This window comes from Rousettus aegyptiacus, unplaced genomic scaffold, assembly GCF_014176215.1.
Source record: "Rousettus aegyptiacus isolate mRouAeg1 unplaced genomic scaffold, mRouAeg1.p scaffold_m13_p_11, whole genome shotgun sequence".
Classification (NCBI taxonomy): Eukaryota; Metazoa; Chordata; class Mammalia; order Chiroptera; family Pteropodidae; genus Rousettus; species Rousettus aegyptiacus.
In genome coordinates, this window is record NW_023416286.1 from 27,807,481 (window position 1) to 27,822,387 (window position 14,907).

Genomic DNA, 14,907 nt, shown 5'->3' on the forward strand with positions numbered 1-14,907 from the left:
TCAATGCAATCTCAATCAAACTTGCAGCAAGATTTTTGTCAAAATTAACAAGGTGATTGTATATGAAAATACCTAGAATAGCCAAAATGATTTTGAAAAGGAGTAAAAGAGAACATATACTACCTGATTTAAGACTTATTATAAAGCTATAGTGTTTAAAACAGTGTGGTATTGGCATAAAGATAAAATATGTAGATCAGTGGAATAAAGAGACCTAAAATAGACCCATATATATATAGATTGATTTTTTTAAGGATACGAGCATAATTTTTAATGGAGAAAGAATAGTCTTTTTAATAAATAGTGTTCAAACAATTGGATATCCATAGGCAAAGGAATGAACCTTGACTCTTACCATGTACCATATGTAAGTTAACTTAAAATAGTTTGTAGACCTCAATGTAAGAGTTTAAACTACAAAACATTCAGAAGAAAATATAGGAGAAAAGTTTTGTGACCCTGGCTTAGGCAAAGATTACTTAGATGAGAAAGAAAGAGCAGGAATCATAAAAGAAAATAAATCAATAAAATTGTACTAATCAGAATTAAAACTGCTCTTTTAAAGACACTGTGAAGAAAATAAAGTCAAACCAAAGACCTGGAGAAAATATATGCAAAACACATAACTGATAAAGAATTTATATGTAGAATGTAAAACTATAAACACAATAATCAAAAGATAAACTACCCAATTAAAAATGAGTAAAAGATTTGAATAGACACTTCACTAAAAAAGACAAGTGAATAACAAATAAATACATGAAATAGATGCTCGACATCACTAGTCAGGGAAATGCAAATAGAAACCATAATGAGATATCACTATATACATATTAGCACGGCCAAAATTTAAATGATTGACAATACTAAGTGCTAATAAGGATGCAGAGCAACTAAATTCTCATTCATTGATGGTTTGTATGCAAGGTTATATACTACTTTAAACAAGGGTTTGAAAAATTCTTATGAAGTCAAGCATATATATACATTTTCTACATGGCCCAAAACCCTATTCCTATTTATTTAGCCAAGAAAAAGGAAGACATGTATTCATATATAAAGACCTATATGTGAATGTTTCTAGAAACTTTATTCATAGTAACTTCAAACTGGAAACAACTCATGTTCTTTATCTGGTGAATGGATAAACCAGCAGTAATATATCCATGAATACTACTCATATAAAGGACTACTGATACCCTCAACAACATGGATGAAATCAAAAGCTTTATGTTGAGTGAAAGGAGCCAGGTACCAGAGATTATAAACTAAATAATTCCATTTACATTACGTTGCCAAGACCAGGAGCCAGGGAAGGGTATTGACTGTAAAATGTCAAGAAGAACTTTTGGGGGTAATGGAAATGTTCTATATCTTGATTATGGCGGTGGCTACACACCCATATACATTTGTAAACTCATCAAACTGTACTTAAAAAGGGCGAATTTTTTAATATATCTTTATACACTTCAAAATATAATAAAGATTAAAAAGAAACTTGGAAAATGAAAGAGTGAAGGCAGAAAGACCAATAAGACAGAAAAAAGGCTGAGGCTTAAGCTAGGGCAGTGATTGCTATTTTAGAGGCACTGGGTTTAAAAACCCCTTGTCTTTGCAATCGGACAGACTTGAGCTTGAGTATTAGCTTTGCCATATACTAGCTATGTGATCTTAGGCAAGTTATTTACCTCTATAGTTTTGTTTGTTCATCTGTAAAATGAGGGTGGTGATAATAGTATCCATCTATGAATGTCTAGTACAATGTCTATAGAAGAAATCACTAGTGTTTGAGTAGTGTTTAAAAGGTAAGGTGATATGATGTGGTGATTGCTGGGATCTTGGGAGTAGAAGGAGGTAAGGAGGATTCATAGGTTCAGATTTGGTGACTGCCGTCAACTGACATACAGATTTGGAGGGAAGACGAAGGGTTCCGCTTTTAAACATTATGAGACTAAAGACCTGCTCCGACAAAGATCTTTCTGAGTCTTCCACTGAGAGCTGCATACAGATGTCCAGAGCTCAATTTAAAGTGAAAGGCTATATAGCCCATACTGATCTAAATTTTAAAGCAAAGAAAGAAAAAGAAAGTCACAACATGAAAAATGGTTTCTATTTTTAATTCAGGCTCATGCTCAATATATATATAGCATACACACACACACGTATATGTGTGTGTGTGTGTGTGTGTGTGTGTGTATTCCAATGGTTAATTTTATTGGGCTGATATCCAAGGCAACTATTGTTATCACTCCCTGCGTCTTAGTGCTGAAACATGGTAAGCACTTAACAAATATTAGTTGAATGAATCTGTTGAATGTTTCCTCTTCGCAAAGTCTTGGAGGCTTCTGGAGTTCCTGAATTCTGACTGGGTATAGGTGGACTCAGGATGCAGACTCAGAAATGGCCGCATAACTGAAGACCCCTTTAAATTCATGGTTTCTTTTTGTCCTTTCTTCCAAAAAGTTTCTCTTAAATCCAGCTGCAATCTTCCTTTTTGTGTTCATTGCATTTCTTACTGTATTGGCAGTTGGAACCTTGCAGGAAAGACCCGAACCTTCTCTGAATATTTTTTTTTTTTTTTACTTTGTGATTTTGGTCTTTGGTAACAAGGCCTGAAATTGTCATAGTGAGAATAATTTTGAGCATCACTATTAGAAAACCATTTTAACTCGTTGTTACCAGCTCAATCCAGCTTGGGCAACAAAATATTATGTTCCCAGTCATGCAGGAGCCTGTGAATTCAATTAAAATCCGGAGTGAATTCCTGAAAATCACCAGTCAGGATGACTGCATTCCCTTAACTCAATTGGGCAGGATGGCACATGTTCTGAAATTTGCCATTGCCTCTTATTAGCAGCTATTTCTTACCACCCACGGTCCAAGAAAATAATCCTCACTCTGTGGTCATTATTTCTTGTACGGACCATCGACTCTCACTGTATATTTTCTCAGCAGACTGTGCATGGGTCTTGTTGGGTTTGAAAGTCATTGTTATTGAGCAAATTTGAAAATCAGTGGGTTTGTAGGAGTCAGAGTGAGAGGAGTAGCTGGTCTAGTGAGAGGAGTGGGAGGTTAACGGACTGTAGGAGGGATGAGTCATAGCTGCTCTGAGCTTCAGAAACAGCTCAGCCTGGCCAGCTGTGGGCACTTGCCTCACCATTTTAGCAAGTGAGTGTTTCTACTCCCCTAATTAGGGTGAGGCGGGAAAGAGCTGGAAAGTTTTGAATAGGAAGCTCCACATTTAAAAACTGTACCTTAGTATCGCACTTCCACTCAGGAACTGTCTTTGAGGACTGGTCATCAATGTGAGCTCACAGGAGTGACCCGAGGGAGGAACTGTCAAGGTGACAGGGGCTAAAATACACAGAGTCTCACTTTTTTGGGTAGAGTTAAACTGAAGGATCTGCTGATATTGCATATTCAAAACTAGGACATTCCTAATCCTTCATCATTTTTCTCAGTTCTGACAAACAAAAAGTTCACACATACATTTAAGTACCACACTCTTAAATGTGTTAGGAGGAAAAAGTTTGTAATAAAAAGAAGCCGAAAAAAAGAGGCAAAACAATGTGTTTAGGTTCCATTTGTACTGCCCTAAGACTAACTGGAAAGAATCTCAGAAATGTCAGAGACACCTCTGAGAGAGAAGAAAAGGTAAGTGTTTCCAGGTTAGATCAACCATTCAGCATAACAAGGGCATCTTTAAGCAGGAGTTGTCAAGAGAGACTCCAGGATTGCTTAGGCCCCGAAAGACACTGGCCCATTGATGTGGGCATTGGTGAGGCTATGAGGTTAGGTACGAAGGAGGGGCATAGATGGAGAAATGTTCCCCTTTCCGTCTCCATTGCCTTTCTTCTTTCCTGTATCTCCTTAGTGTACCTTACAAGGACCACAAATTGTCACTCCCTTCATGGTTGAAGGACTATACTATAAAGGGCCCTCGAGCTCTTAGGCAAAAGCAGTCAGATGAGGATGCTCTAAAGATCCCTCTGAGCCTTAGCTTCCAGTTAAGGCATTTACTCTGGGGATCCTGGTGTCCAACTCTTGGGAGAGTCTCCTGCCTCCAGTACTACTGTGTCTCTAAGCTGCTTGGCACTAAATGAACACAGGTAAATACTATCTCACACTCCCATGAGAAAACCCAGCAAAGTTGGCTTTATCATGCCCACAACTTGTTTCCTATGGACATCACAATATGACAGATTCCAGGGTCTCTTCTTTTGAGTTATGTTCTTAGATTTGGGACAAGGAGAGAGAAGGGGTCAGCTACAACATCACTGCACCAAACCCTCTTGTGTAACCTTGTATCCTCAGCCTCAAAGGTCGCCTCAGTCAGGGACATCTTGGTTCTGTAGAAAGTAAATATATTTCTGAAAATTGCCACCATGCCGCCTGGGTCCTATTTTAGAGGGGAAAATTAAATGGATATATATGACAACCGAGTGGCAAAAATAAGACCTCGACGTTTTGTTTCTAGTCCATGACAGAAAGAAAAGCAAGACAGAGGGGCTGAATAGATAATAGAAGATAATGACAATTATACCCATTATTTATTTTTTCTAATTCTAGAATCTATAATCATTACTCAAATGTTCCCCCAGAACACAAGTAAAAAACATTGTTTTACACTTAGTGTTATAGGTATTTGGTGCAAGTATTTGGAATGTGATTAACTCTAGTCTGGTCAACCCTGAAAAATCTGAAAAAAAAAGTGACAGCCTAGCAATAAACTAGGGTCTGATGGCCACTCCTGAAATGCAAGGATAGAAAAGGACATGGGATATAACGGAAGCCTGCCGGGACCGCTCTCATTCCATTGAGGGCCAAGCCCGGTTTGGTTCAACTAATCTGGCTGGCCAGGTGGATACATCCCTTTTCATTTCTCCCATCTATGGGCGTTCCTCCTGGAGTGCCACTAAACCTTACAACCATGTATTTTTAGAATTTTAAGGAAAATACCTGAACTCAGACCGATGAAGTTTTGTAAAAAAAATTCTCCCTAACGTTAAAAAATTATGGTGTTCACTAATTAATTCATTCAGCTAACATTGCCTATCCTCTATGTATACCATATACTAGTTGGGCATTCACTTCTAGGTTTAAACTGTGGGGCCTAAAAAAAAAATACTTGTTCTTCTACCTTCTAAGTTCTATCTGGGCTAATAATCAAATTAACAGAGACAGATTAACAGGAGAAAATCAAATGTTCATTCATGCACATGGGGGATTCACATATGTATGAAAATTCCAGAGAAAGTAGGCAACATATATATGACATTGTGGACAAAGGAGAAAAGTTGGGGCAATGGGGTCTTAGACTTCAGAAATGAGAATGGGTGACTTACAAGTAGTTGAGGAAGAGCAGAGCTTACATGGCAGGCAAATTCCTGCTAAGCAACTCAGGTACAATGGGCCATGAGATATCTACCCAACAGGCCCCTGCCTGAAGCCCTCCTATTAACCATACTTGATTCAAATTAGGCTAAGGTGAACATCCTAAGATTTCCTTCCTGAAGCAGTTTTTTCTATCTGAATCTCTTGGGCAGGAAATCGGGGAGGGTGAAAGTTTCTGTCTTGCTTCTTAAGAAACAGCTTAAAATCAATATCCTGAAATGGCAGCTTCAGGGTGGCAAAACTTTGGTTCCCTTAATGACTTAGATAACAGTGCTAACAAATCCACAAGCTTTTCTTTCTCACTTTGCCTGGAGGGAATGAGGGCTTCCCCCCTACCTGCAGGTGTTTTCCTTATTCAGAAGGAGGGCTGAAGGCTGCTCTAAAGAGAGAGCTTTGTCATCTAAGAACAGCTTTTTTTTTTTTTTTTTTTAAAGAACAGCATTGCTAACTTGCTGTCCCTTTCTTCTTACATTCAAAACTGACTCAGTAGGTCTGAAGCTTAATTGGAGAAATATTTTAAATTCCACTGATAGGTGGCCCTTCACTGATTCTTGGAAGCGGAAAATATTTGCTTTGGTCTGAAGCAGCTCCAAAGACAATGCACAACATTCAACCTTTTGCACCGAGTGGTCAAACAGCTGCAGTTATTACAGGAGCTCGAGAACATTCTTTATTTAAAATGAGATCTCTACACCTTACAGCAACCGCAAAAGAATCTATGCAGTAGAGGAAAATGGCTCCCAGGAACAAGGGCTTTGAAATGTTCCACAGCAGGACAAAGGCCTCCTGCTGTAAGGCAGGGTAAAATTTGCCTGCATCCCACAGTCATTCCAAGTGAAATCTCTAATTAAATTTACTTATTTAGGTCTGCAAATTTTTTTCTCCGTGCAAGCACAAGAATTTGCTTGCATTCCATCTACTCTTGCTTCTGAAGAGGCTGGTCACATAACGAACCATAACTATTAATGAAAATACTCATTAAATAAAGTAATATATACTTAGAATATACATCCCTGCTGAATTTTCCTACATTAGCATCAAAATGGTTGGAAGGATAAAAAGCCATAAGAATTACAGATAGGGCTTTAATCCTAAAGTATAGAAAAACAAATTAACTATATCCCCAAGGCACTTGAGGACATATTTCTCTCGCCTAGCAAAAAGACAATCCTGGTCCCTAAGAATTTCATACCTATTATTTCTCTTGATTTAATCAGATGCAAGAAAGGAACAAAAGCCCAATTTAAATACATGAATGTGAATGCCTAATTTTTGTTGCAAATTCTCTGCATATTTTTCCTACATTTCAGTACCTTGCCAAGTCTACAGTATTCTTACCTACACTATCTTTTTTGAATTTCACAGCAATATTGTGAAGAAAACAAGTGACAGAAGTGACTGTCACCATTTTGCAGATGAGGACAGTGAGGCTTCAAGACGTCTCATGGCTGAGACCTGGCAGTGGACCTTGGCACCAAAAGTAAGGATTTAATCTTTGCTACTTTGTGAAGGAATTGAGGTAGTTTGTCAGTATAGCTGATACTTATGTGTGAGTGTCATGGTGTAAATATAGGGAGGAAAGGTAGCCAACAAGATTAAAAAAGAAGAAAAATAAATGGAAGATAGACTCAAAGGGGGTAAGAATAACTAGAGAAATCATGCTCAAGTGTGGTTCAGTGCAGCAAAGTCAGCCCATGTGTCATAGGATGAAAATACCAAATGAGCAACTATAACATGCACTAAACGCCATGAATTCTCAAAATATGGCCCGTGAAAGTTGTTTGGCTGGCATCCAAACTAATCACCAGACATTGTTATTAGCAGATACTGTAGTCAGTACATGGGGTCACAAAAGACACTCGTAACTTTGAGATAAAGTGAACCTCTGGGACTAAACAAGGATGTTGCAAAAAATGAGTGAAGTCTGACTAAAGAATACTTACTCAGTGCTTTACTGACTAAGGAAGTAGAGATGCCCTAAACTGATCAATGTATTATATCAAGGTATCTGTGCTAATTAATCTAGGTCTGAACATAATAAGTGTTATTGCCCTGGAGAAATAGGAATCAATTGTGTTCACTTTATCTAGGAAAGGATGACTGTTAATGGGAGGGAGTTGGCTGGGCACCACCCTCTCAAGCGAGAAGCAGGAATTCAGCAGAGGGGGTGGGAGAGGGATGTAAGTGGCAGTCACTGAAATCTCCTATTGTGGGGTAGGAAGCTTTGTCAGATGTCTAGGGCCTGGAGGTCCCTGTGCTCTGATTTCATGCCAATCATACAACCTCTGAGGGACCTGGTTAACTGGGAGGGGCTGCTGAGGATAGGGTATATAGTCTTTGGAAAGACCTTGTCCCCCTTATAAAGTAATAAATTGACCTTCTCATTTATATTTCAGGTCTCTGGGGGATAGCTGGTGTGAGTCTGATCACCCATGATGAAACCAATTCTGGGGTTTCTGGGCCAGCAAAGCAGAACCCTGATCTTTAAATGTGGTGATCATGCCAAGGCTCTTTGCCTGTTTTGACCATTTTTTCTGGTGGACAACCAGTCTCACTGGACCACAGCTCTGCTAATCTCCTTTAGTGTTGGTGAACACGGTGCTTTTTTCTTTTGTTTAAATGAATACCTTACTTGTAGCAGTAGTTTGGTTCAAGGGCAGTAGAAGTCTCATACTGGGACTGGAAAGAATAGGCGTTCTTGTCTTGGTGTTACCACTTGCCATACCTTTGATATTTCAAGCTATTTAACCTCAGTCTCGGTTTCCTCATCCATTCAGTGAATGGATTTCATTAGATGAGCTTTGTAATTTGTCCAAGGTCACTTAGCTGACCAGGGACAAATGGCTCTTTACCCCATTCCTTTTCCCCTGCCTACTCTGCTTTTCCTCATGTAAATTTGTGGGAAGAGTCTAGGTTGGGGGAGATCCCCAAGTAAAGAATCAGTTCCAACCACAACCCGGCCTTCTAACTGTTCCCATCTCACTGGACATATATAGAAAATATTGATAGAAAATGATGATATTTCTGTATTGCGTACTGAGATAAAAGCATGCAGCTACAAGTGGCCATCCCAAAGGAAGAGGGACTCAATATTTTGGCCCTCCTTTATGTAACCCACATGCCCAAATACACCGGCTGAAATATGCTGTCGCAAGTTCTCTCAAGCCATGGTGCTACCAGAAGCAAAGCTAGCTTCCCTTTGTAGTCCATTTTACAGTGATGGCTATTGTACAAAGACTACAAGTAGAAAAGAACATGCTTCTTTGGTGTCTTTCTATAAGTGATGACACATTTAATAGGCTTTTGGTTTCTACTGTATTTCTTATTTTTTTATTGTTTATCTCTACATCTGTCATGACTATTGTCTTCTTCCAGCGTGATTTATTTAATGGTATAGCATACTTTGTTCCTTAATGATTAACATCCTAACAGATGGTCAAGAAGCCAATTTCCATCATTCAGTATGTTCTATCAACCTTCTTGTATGTACCGTAGAAATCAGAGTCATCCTTATAGTCTTTTCCTATAATGCACTCAACATTTTAGGTCTCATCCCCAAATCTCATAACTTTGCACTCTTTATAGGTAATAACTTACTTGAGTATTACTGTTCTAATAGTAGAGAAATATGATCAGTATATAGTAGTCTAGTTAGTACTTTTTCCCTTCTTATTTACTTTATAAATAAAGTATAGATTACATAAAGTGCCAGTACACTTTTTTGCACAAAACTCGCTGTCTTAGAACTCCACTCATGTTTGCATGCCTTCAGCCGGTACTTTTGACATACTTCTCAAGTATTAGGGACTGTACTTCGTCTTTTTTCTCTTCATTTTCTATTTCTCACCTCATGATCTTTTTTCCCCTCCCTATTTCTCTGACCCTGTATCTATTTTTTCCTTTTTTTTTTTTTTTTGGCCAACTTCCCTTTAATTTCCTCCTTTCTCTTTTTCTTATTTTCTCTCTTCCATTTATTATTTATTCTGTGTTTTTCTAAAACACTTCTTTAGATTTCCATAATGTGACATTTCAGTTGTAATAATTACACTCATTACTCTTTCCCACTTTCAGAAGGGGTTGCTAAGCTTCTGATCTATCTAGCCTGTTATTCTCACCTCGTGACAGACCCGTTTTCCTATTTTCCTGGTCCCACATCTGATGGGTGAGGTTAATGAGGGTAGATCTTGGAGCAAGTCCTACTGTCAGTATCTGAAGTATGGGGTTCCCTAGTCAACAAGGAAAGCATAATCACATTGTCAAAAGAGCATGTGGGATGGGAGATACTGTTATGGTCTTTGGGTGATGTGGTCTGCCACAGTCTACCCTCTGTCCACAATAACTCACACCCTTCCTATGTGCAAAATATACTCATCCCTCTCCAAGACTCCCAAGTCTCAATGTTTTATGGCATTAGGTCAGGTCAGGAGGGATTAAAAACAGAGGATTTCCCTCACTACTCTCTCTGTCTTGCTGAGACTCCCATCCCTATTTCTTTGATCATAAAGAGGAGGGTTCTCTTGGATCTTTCTGCAAGTTAAATAATAATGGGTTTTAGGTTGTTCCACGTCTATGCCAAGAGATTTGGAAGGAAAAAAAGCCCAGAACACTCACCTGCCATCTTACCCACCTTTCTTGAAGTTTCTATTTCCCTCCCCAACCAACCTGCTATTATTTCCTTTCGGAGTCCTCATTAGTTTCTTTATGTGTTCTGAGCACATTAGTGGGAGAGAGACTGGAATCTGCGAACTCCATCATTACTGGAACCAGATCCAGGAGTCGTTTCATAATTTTAGATTTGTTTGCCATCTGAGAATGAAAAACCATTATATTTTATTTTCAAACTCTGCAGGTCCTGTATGTTCTTTAGCTTATCTTCACACTCCCTCATTTATCATAGGAGCTGGAAGAGACCAGGTAGCACTTTAAACACTGTGCCAGGAAGTTTCCTTAGCTAGATCACACAGTTCATTAGTATATTTTCTATTTTCCAAGTTATTATATGTGTCAATGTTGCGAAATTTCCCACTACATAAAAATGTCTCCCCCCCCCCCCAGATTCCAATAATATTTTCCTCATGTTTATTTAAGTCCTCATGGATAGACTTCAAGTCCAGTCTCAAAAGACAGTACACATGTTTTAGGTTTTTGTTCCAGCAGCACCCACTCTGGTTCCAAAATCTGTATCAGTTAAAGTTTGATCAGAGAAGCAAAACCATTTCAAGTGAATTTATAGTAGGGATTAGAGCGAACATGATTGTGGGAACTGGTTAAGCTGCCTGTGCAACCAGTTGTCTCTGTGTCAAGACTTAGGTCTGTAGTCAGCAGGACGGGCTGGCTTCATGAGGGGGCAGTTGGACATGGAGCAGAGATGTGAAGAGAGCAACACAAACTGCAACCTGAGCAGACGAGATGGAACCCATGTGGATGAACTGGCACCCAAGTTCCACATCAGTCTCTCGTACCTCCAGTTCTGACGAAGGTGACCTGCAGAAGAGCTGGGGCACTGCCACGGAGTTACTCACAAACCTAATGAGGATTCAGGGAAGATAAGGAAGGAGTTAGAGGAACTGTAGGCAGAGCTCTTGCCCTGCATCAGTGAGGCGAGCCAGCAGACGCATGGCATTGTGGTGAGCCGCGACAATGCCTGATCCCACACTAACCTTCTGACTACCAACATGGCCGCCATTTCATTTCTGCCTTCCAGATGCTGCTTAGATTTTCCGAGACACATAGTTTTAGCCTTACTGCACTGACATACTACAAAGCCACCACAGTCTCAAAGCCCCTGACCGGGCTTTAGGAATATAGCCTGAGAATACACAGTACGTGTTTGTGTATTTATAATGGCAGAGACTGGCCTTTTAAAGATTTGTGTGAATCAAGCACAAATAACTCACACAATGGTAGAAAAGTTAGTGCTTATAAATCAGTGATACTAGATAACTAACAAATAAAAATGAATACATGTCCAGAGTGAGTTTTAACAAAATAGTATTGAAATGATTATTAACACGATTTCCGCATATCCCAAAGCGATCATTAAGATATTAATAGGTTTTCTCCATTAGTTTGCTAGGGTTGCCACAAGGAAATACCAAAGATCAGTGGCTTAATCAACAGAAATTTATTTTCTCATGTTTCTGGAGGCCAGAAGTTGAGATGATGGATGTTTGCAGAGTTGGTTTCTTCTGAGGCCTCTCCCCTTGGCTTGCAGATGGCCACCTTATTGCCATGTGTTCACATGGTCATCTCTCTGTGCGTGCACGTGTTTGGTGTCTCTGTCTGTGTCCTAACTCCTCTTATAAAGACATCAGTCATTGGATTGGAGTCCATTCTGATGACTTCATTTTAACTTAATTACCTCTTTAAAGCCCTATCCCCAAACATAGTCAGATTCTGAGGTATTGAGGGGTTAGAACTTGCACATGTGAGTTTGGAGGGGGATATAATTCAGCCCATAACATTTTCCAGAGTACAATAAAGTTTGAGAAGTGCTACATACTATATTTTCTTCTTGGAAGTTCACAAAGTACAACTATATATGAAAGATTAAAAATATTCAATATTCATCATTCACCCAGCAACTGTTTCATACATTATTGATAATCCTAGACTGCCATCTTTTATACATTGGCTGGTAATATTGAACTATTGCATGGTAATCCTCTCTGCAAGCTGGAGCCGGTGGTCAGGAAGGGAAGGTAGATGTGAAGTGGAGGGGAACAAGCACAAACTGGAATGGAGTCTGTCTCTCATCAGAGCCCATGTTGGTCTCTTACCACCTCCAAGCCTCAAACCTTGAAGACTCTTGGTGAATTGCTATAGACGTCTTCGCTGAGAGAAATGGGTTTGTAAGCAGGCAAAAGGTGGTTCCTTGCCACATGGCATTGCCCCTTCCATTTGTGCCAAGAGAACATTCCAGGTTGCTAGGGGCCTGGTGATTCCTTGTTCACCTATAGCTGCTGGCCAGGTTGAGTAGCCTTTCATCTGGCCCAACCTCTGCTCCCCAATTTGTTCTCTTGGTCTTTTCAGGTGAGAAAAAGAGTAGAGCAGCTGGGCAAAGATCCATCCAGGAAGGTGTGGGCGGGTGCGAATGGGTAGTGATGGCTGATAAGGGTTACTGACCTTGCACAATCAGCTAGTTCTGCAGTAGTAGTGGAAGAAAGAGCCCCAGCTATATCCTAGCTTTAGATTATCCCACACCAGCTGTCTATGTATACCACCAGCTCAAGCCTCTCCTGGCTTGTGGCCGACTTTTTGCTTCCTACTCTTACCTTTCCAACCCAGTGTTCAGGTCAGCTGTTCTAGCTGAGTTTGTTTTTCCTTTTTGACTACCATTAGATTCTTTTCCTAGGACCTGGGTTTCCTTCTGAACAATTCCTGTGGTTCTGACCATGCAACAGTTTTCTGAGTCAGACCCTAGACTCACTTCTACTCTTCAGCCAAGGGAAGATTCTCACTGTTACCTTGGCACCTGGGGATGCAGATGGTTCTGTCTATTCTTGTAGCATTCTTATCATGAATCATCTTCAGATAGAATCACCTCCATAGTGTACCCCAGAGAGGATTTGTCAGCTTCTAATATCAACTGTAATTTAACACTGGTATCTCGGCTGTTATTTTTACAAAGTGTACATCTCTGGTAACTGACCCGGCATATTAGAACAGTAACAACAGCTCTCTTTGAGCGGGTCACAGTGCACATTGCTTTGCATCCATTGTCTCTACTTCTCACAGCAACCCTGAGATAGAACAAATATTCCCAGTTTTACAGATGAGAAAACTAGCTTCCACAGAGCCACTGCATAAAGACATGACAGAGCATTGACTCGGGCCCATGTCTCCAGGGCCAAAGCCCTCATACAGGTCTTAACAGAGATAGCGGTTTAAGTTATAACCAGTCTTAGCCCAGCATTGTCCTCATTCTCTACAGATTTACTGCATTTTCCTCTAAATCCCAATTCAAAAGTTTGCTCAGTAGCCTGTCAGAATGCTCCCAGCTGGTACTTGGTACATTCAGTGACACTAAAACAATTCCTACTGTGAACCCACTGTCTAGATTGCTTTGAAAAATTTATTGTTTCTAAATTAAAAGTGTCACATAATCTCGGAGGAAGTATTGACGCCCTTCTCTCCCTGCTTGGCCTTAATCTGTTATCTCTGTAGCTTTCTTTTTCAGATTCTCCCTTTTTCATCTCTGTCTCTGTCTCAGACAGACTGCCCCCTGCATCTCACAGAAGGTATTTGCATTTTAAGCCAACATCCCTTAAAAGCTTACACACCTTTTCTTTTTATATTTTAAGAACAGAATAATACATTTGAGGACATTCTGATCTAACTCACAGTCTTAAAATACATGCAAAATTGTGGAGTCGTCACAGTGGTATTTATTAAGTAGAATTTGACCTTTTTGTTTCATGGTATTAAGAGAGGGCGAGTAAAATACTTTTACAATTCTTGAAGACATAATTTACAAAGCAGTTTTACGAATGTTTTGTTTGATCCTTACAGATCTCTAAGAGGATTAGGCAAGATGGCATTTTACAGGAGAGGAAGCTGGCTCAGAGTGGGCAAATGACTTGTGTGGTTCTGCAGTGAATGTGGAGAACAGAGGTCTTCAGAGCTAAGGTCTGTGCACTTTGAATATATCACATACTAAATTCAGTTACGTTTATCCAGAGGGTTACTGAGTTCTTCTGCGGACCAGTGTGTAATAACTAAAGAAAACCTCATCTTCCATGTCCACAAATTACACTGAGAATTTTGGGCTGGTCACACTGCTTTGCTGGCTAAAATGTGATGGAGATGTGGCTGAAATGACCATAAGGAGAGTCTCTGGGTCTGGGAAATGGAATACACAATTTCCACACTACAGGAATAGACAGAACCATCTTCCTGTAGCTCCTTAGTTTCCTGGGTGCAACAGGTAAGGACATCCATTCACACCTGACTGCTGAAGGAACTACCAGGTCGATGTAATTCAGAGCTGATCCTGGCCTTCAGAAAGCTTCTCATTTCCTTGCTGCTGCCAGATAGGAAAGAAACTTAAATCCCATCTCTCTATCCAGGGATCGAAGACTGATACTTTTACAGGTAAGAGAGCCAGTCTGATAAAATACGATCTTCTGTTGTTTTTGTCCATGTTAAGTGAGATCTTATAAGAACAAATTTGCCATGCAAAGAGCTGAAAAAGAACATTCCAGGAAGAGGAAACAGGAAATAGAAAGCCCTGAGGAGAGAATGAACAGGGTGAGTTTTAGAAACAGAAAGGAGACCAGCGTGACTAAAGCAGCCATCAGCAAACTTTTTTTGCAAAGAGCCAGCTAGTAAATATTGCAAGCTTTTGTAGGCCATCCGGTCTTAGCTGCAACTGCTTGGCTATTGTAGCACAAAAGCCGCCCTGGATAATACATACACGAATGAGTATGGCTGTATTCCAGTAAAATTTTATTTATGGACACTGATATTTGAATCGCGCATCATTTTCACATGTCACAAAATATTGCTCTTTTG

General features: G+C 39.8%; 1 long non-coding RNA gene across 4 annotated transcripts in view; it reads left to right on the plus strand.

Annotated features, from left to right (window-relative positions):
• Positions 1-14,907, plus strand: part of LOC107510460 — a 46,298-nt gene that overhangs the window by 18,769 nt on the left and 12,622 nt on the right. For 3 of the 4 annotated variants that reach the window (XR_001596821.2, XR_001596823.2, XR_001596822.2), the window contains 2 exons: positions 6,760-6,874; positions 7,791-14,016. This is a non-coding gene — a long non-coding RNA (uncharacterized LOC107510460). Of the gene's footprint in view, positions 1-6,759; positions 6,875-7,790; positions 14,017-14,907 lie in introns of those variants that run through there. The other variant, XR_001596824.2, reaches the window with a different exon arrangement.